General features: G+C 41.6%; 1 pseudogene; it reads left to right on the plus strand.

The window, feature by feature from the left end:
• Window positions 1–2,409: 2,409 nt before the first annotated feature.
• Window positions 2,410–2,883, plus strand: LOC116889274 (annotated as a pseudogene).
• The last annotated feature ends 3,163 nt before the right edge of the window (window positions 2,884–6,046 follow it).

A 6,046-nucleotide genomic window follows, 5' to 3' on the forward strand; every position in this document is an offset into this window, starting at 1 on the left:
TAGTTACGGTATTGTTTTATGTATATGACGTTATCGTACGACATTTACAAAGAGACAATTTACATACTAAGTTGTCCCAGACTCTGCCACATTATTTTTATTATTTGCTAATTATTTGGTACATGCATATAATATATTTAGACAGTATCCCTCTTCTCAGTTTTCCAACTGGTCACAGGAACACGGCCCTTCTTTTTCAACTTCATATCATCTTTTTATCATTTTAACTTTGCTAAAGCCAAAATTACCTACATTGGAAAAGCACTGACTGGACAATCTTCCTCAGCAATCATCCCTCTCAGACGCACCAAATAATATGGTTTAGTAGAAGGTGCCCATGCAGCCTAAGGACCTGAGTCGATTCGGCGAACCTACAATGAAAAGAGAGAATTAGCTTCCCGTAACTCCTCTGATCACCTGTTTACTTTGTGTCAGGGACGGGGTAATGCGTCAGAGAGAGTAAATGAGAGAGAGAGAGAGAGAGAGAGAGAGAGAGAGAATAAGCATTAATTCAAGTAAAGAAAAACGTAACCATTTTAAAAGATAGTAATACAATAGTTGTCATTATCAGCACCCACTATGTAAAGAAGTGTTACCCAAGCACAGCCCTATTTCACCTCATCAATGCCTTGTCAGGATTATTTTTCTTCAATATGGAGATGGAAACAAAGAAAATACAAATTCTAATAGTAAAAAAAAGGACAAATCCAGATATGTGTAGTTTTACCTAAAAGGATCCATTATCACAGATCAACAGCCACAGGGTACGCCCATTCTTGGAAGCTACTGAAGCAATGAGGAGCCAACACCAATGTAAAGTTCTATGTGGATTTACGTGGTTAAGGGATCACGTTCTTAATTAAAAGGCACACAGAGGTAAGAGGGAAGAGATATCTGGAGCTAACAAGTGTTGTGAGATTTCATCATAAAGGAAACAAAGAGGTAACAGTGGGGGAGAGAATGCCAAAGGCAAGGGCCACACAGGCCAACATGGAAGAGCACAGAAGAAACAGTTTGAGACTGCCACAAACACTAGGGAATTGTTTGAGATTTTTCAGTAATCCTTTGACCCTTTACCTGTTTGCTCGAGCCTAAAATTGTTAAAATAGCTTTCTTTGTGACCAGTTTGAGTTTCTTTCTGGCGTGTTACTTGCATTTCTCTGAGACCGAGTTCACCAGGTCTGCCAAGGCAGTTGAGCTACATAAGAAAGGATGGCCATGAAAAGTAAAACATCACAGGGAACTCCTCACATGCCCAAACTTGGATTTAACACGAAGAAATTGATGTGTGAACCAGTGTTGCTATTTAATGTGGTTTCTATCAAAGTGTTCATAAAACCTGGAGCTGCAGCTGGCCCCCATTAGGTAGTTTCTTGGTGAAAGTTTTTCTAAGGAAAACTAACAACTTCAGCAAAGCCAGGCACAGAAGGGTAGGTGCAGCAACTGGCTGAGACACGGGACTTTTTATCTTTGGCTAAAATGTTAGGGGAGGGGGCTTATTTCTGGCAGAAAAAAAAATTGGAAGGCAGTTAAAAAACTCCATTTTGAGCTTTGCATGAGTTCAAGTCATTTCTGCAGGAATTCAGCCTACTATAGACTTGGCCCTACGCCAAAGGGTGGGAGGAGTGAAAGGGTGAAGAGCAAAAACAAAACAACTACTTTAAGGCATCTGGGGCCACTGTTTCAATAACTGCATTTGGAAGGCTGTCTAGAAGCACACTGTTGCCAAGTACTTGCTCAGAAAGCATGCATGGTTTTCTACTCCATGTTAAAGGAATTATGAATGATTCGAGGATATGGTCATCAACTTCTCATAACTCTAACAGATGACCGAAAACAGTCAACTTTATAACACAAAGGTTCCTCTTGGCACACAGGTTTTGGTCCTATGGGTTTGCTCTATTTCTTTGGACCTGCTGGGACACATTGTGGAGAAAGCATATGGCAGGACCAAACTGCTCATGTCACTGTTGTGAGGTGGACAGAAAAAGAAGAGGGAACAAAATGGAGGGACAGCTATTCCATTCAAAGCACCATGCTGCTTGACAAAGAGAAACTCTCCTACTTTGAATGATGTCGCCATCCTAACGGCACCAAGCTGAGGACCCTCTAATAGACTTTTGGTGGATATTTAAAAGATTCAGGTCAGAAGAGGATAATACGACTTTGTCTCCAAAACAACCAGCAATCTGCTATTGAAGGAATAATCAGGTCCAAATTTAAGAACACAGGTTTGAAGGGATTTGATAAGCAGCCAATGTATATATTGTTTTACACACCAACACTGTACTTCCGCCTTTAGCTGCCATCTTGCATCCTGACAGCCAGGTACTCATCCTGATGTCTGCCTGAGACCTCCCAGATGATGAACCTTAGTTCCACATTGCGGCCTCATTTCCACCACACAAGATGAAAGAAACGATCAGGAACCAGGAAAACTCGCCAAACTGCAGGCACAAGTGCGTATTGGTGGGAAAGGAAGTGCTCGTAGAAAGGTGGTTCCCAGAACAGCCACAGCAGACGATAAAAACACTTCGGTTCTCCTAAAAGAAGTTAGGGCTAAACAATGTCTCTGCTATTGAAGAGGTGGTTTACAAAGCAAGGAACAGTGATCCATTTTAACAACCCTATAGTTCAGGCGTCTCTGGCAGCAAACACCTTCGCCAAGACAGGCCACGCCGAGACAAAGCCGCTGACAGAAATGCTTCCCGGCGTCCTCAACCAGCTTGGTGCAGACCGTCTGACCAGTCTGAGGAGACCGGCTGAAACTCTGCCCAATCTGTGGGTGGAAAGGCACCAGTTGCTACTGGAGAGGATGACGACCATAAAGTTCCAGATCTGGTGGAGAATTTTGCTGAGGCTTCTAAGAACGAGGCGAACTGAACGGAAGCACCTTCTGAAGAAGGTGACCCTTGCAGAAGCTGCAACAGGAGCTGCTGTTTTATATCATGAGGGCTTTTTTTTTTAATTTTTAGTTTATTATGGATCTGATAAAATCTAGATCTCTAATATTTTTAAGCCCAAGCCCCCCGGACACTGCAGCTCTTTTCAGTTTTCGCTTATGCCTAATTCATTCTTTACAGCAAATTAAGATGAAGATGCCTGGGCAAACATGGAGTCTTCCCCTTTGGTTAAACTTACACCTACTATACACTCTAGCACTTCTACTCTAATTGCACCCAAGAACTAGAGACTGGGTGCAATTGAGGCAGAATGACCTTCAGATGGTAGAAGTGGTTGGAATCTCAGGCTCCAACCACCTTAGCACTCTTATTTCAGTGAAGGTCTTTTGCCAAGTGTTCTGATGAAGATGATGGCTCATAAGGACTTCTAAAAGAAGCATGGTGGAAGAAGAGTACAAGGAATGAACCAGATTGGCAGAAATACTGTTCAGAGGACTTGTGGGAGATTAAAATGACACCACAGAGCAGGTAGAGGTAGCACACGCCTTTAATCCCAGCACTCAGGAGGCAGAGGTACGTGGATCTCTGAGTTCAAGACCATTGTGTTCTCCAGAAAAAGTTCCTGGACAGCCAGGACTACCCGGATAAACCCTATTTTGAGAAAGAAAGAAAGAAAGAAAGAAAAAGAAAGAAAGAGAGAAAGAAAGAAAGAAAGAAAGGAAGAAAGAAAAGAAGGAAGGAAGAAAAGAAGGAAGGAAGGAAGGAAGGAAGAAAGAAAGAAAAAAAGAAAGAAAGAAAGAAAGAGATAGACAGCAAGTCACACAGACAAAGTAGAGGTGAAGAACATTGGAGTCCGGTGGAAGGCACTATATGAAGTCAATAGACGCTAATTCTCATAATCATTATAGTTTGAAAAATATGGAGAAAGCGTTGTGTCCCCGTCTTCTCAAGTATCATGTTTCCTCTATATTATTAACATCATTATGTCTCCAAAGTCTGTCTTACCAATTCTTTTAATAGTATAAACCTCATAAACTTGGGGATCTGTAAAAGAGATCTTGAGAATCGATGGCAACCTCTGCCTGAAGACTGTTCTCCAGAAAATTAATTAGTATTTGGATACTCTGTGCAAAATCTTTGTCCACTTTTAATATGTATTTATTTTTTACTGGTACACAAAAATATAAGCAAAAGTATTTATGCAAATATTGATTCGTGTATATACTGACTAATGGTCAAATTAGGGTAATTAGCATATATGTCACTTTAAATGTGCATCATTTCTAACAGGGATGCCCTCAAAATTTTCCCCTAGGTATTTTGAAATCTATTAAGTATGGTTGCTAACTATATTCACCCTAGTGCATCATAGAACACCAGAACTTAATATTCTTATATATTCTATAACATGCTACTTTTTTATTTTTATTGGATATTTTATGTATTTACATTTCAAATGTTATCCCCTTCCTCCTCCCATCCCCCTTTCTTTCCCCCTTCCTGCTGCTTCTATAAAGGTACTCCCATTTCCTCCCACCCACTCCCCCACCTCACCCTGGCTTTCCCCACACTGGGGAATCAAGCCTTCACAGGAACAAGGGCCTCTCTTCCTGTTGATGCCAGACAATGCCATCCTCTGCTACATATGCGGCTGGAGCCATGAGTTCCTCCATGTGTACTCTTTGGTTGGTGATTTTGTCCCTGGGAGCTCTGGTTGGTTGGTATTGTTGTTCTTATGGTGTTGCAAATCCCTTCAGTTCCTTCAATCCTTTCTCTAGCTCCTCCATTGGGGACCCTGTTCTCAGCTCAATGGTTGGCTGTGAGCATCTGCCTCAGTATTTGTCATGCTCCGGCAGAGTCTCTCAGGAGGCAACTATATCAGGCTCCTGTCAGCATGCACTTCTTGGCATCAGCAATAGTTTCTGAATATGGTGGCTGCATATGGGATGGATCCCCTGAAACTAATAGAAGAAACTGGAGACAGCCTTGAACACATGGCGACAGGAGAAAATTCCTTGAACAGCAAATGGCTTATGTCTCAAGACCCAGAATTGACAAATGCATCAAAATTGCAACTTGTCATCTTTTAACCAAGCTCTCCTTACTCCCCTTTCCTCTGCTCTATACGTAGTATCTAAGAACGTCTTTCCTACTCTTAACATGTATGAAGTCAACCAATTTAGTTTCCACATATGGGCAGGTTCATAGAGTTCTTGTTTTCCTGTGCCTAGATTATTTCATTTGATAGAATGTCCACTCAGGGTTCTTGAATGTTAGTGTCAAAATCAAAGTTTCCATCCCTTTCACTATGGACTGCATAGCATCTTCTACTGTGCATATGTGCCATCCTAGTTTGATTTCTGTTGCTGTGATAACCACCATGACCAAAAGCAACCTGGGGAAGAGTTTCTTTGCCTTACCTTCCTGACCACAGTACATCATTAAGGAAAAGTCAAGGCAGAAGCTGAAGCAGATACCACAAAGAAACACCGCTTGCTGGCTTTGCTGCTCCTACGTGTCAGCGTTTAGCTACCTTTCTTACATAGCTCCAGGCCCGCCTGCCTCAGTGATGGCAGACATCCCCATCTCTAGGGCTGTATCTAGACATTTGCCTATTATCTAAGCCTCTTTAATGTCAGAAGCTTTAGAGGGAATAAATGTATTCATAGATACCTAACCAACTTGCTATATGATCAAACTACCGCCTCATTAGATAGTCAAACGACCAACACACTTACTCAAATACCAAGTAATACTAACTAGTCTGTGGATCATTGTCAATGGTACAAACTGTAACTCTTTGTAGTTTAAGCAAAGATACCATGAGCAGCCAGATTCAGCCTGCTATTAGGTGGGCTCTTCTGCCTACCTTAGCATCAGACTCCTTAACTCACAGCAAACAGGTCTAGGAGCTGTTAACCTTTACAACACACATCCAAGTTTGAAAACTGTTAGATTCCCTGAGTTCTTGTCACCCCTCATCTTTACAAATGAAGAAAAGCGAATTTCAGAAACCTATGTAAGCACCTCAGGGTCTCGTACTATATTAAATTGTAAGGGAGCGATTTCGAGCCCAATCTTTTGACCTCAGGCGTTCAATATGCTAATTTTGAAGCACCAATAAGGTATTTAAGGATGATACT

This window comes from Rattus rattus, chromosome X (assembly GCF_011064425.1).
Source record: "Rattus rattus isolate New Zealand chromosome X, Rrattus_CSIRO_v1, whole genome shotgun sequence".
Taxonomy (NCBI): domain Eukaryota; kingdom Metazoa; phylum Chordata; class Mammalia; order Rodentia; family Muridae; genus Rattus; species Rattus rattus.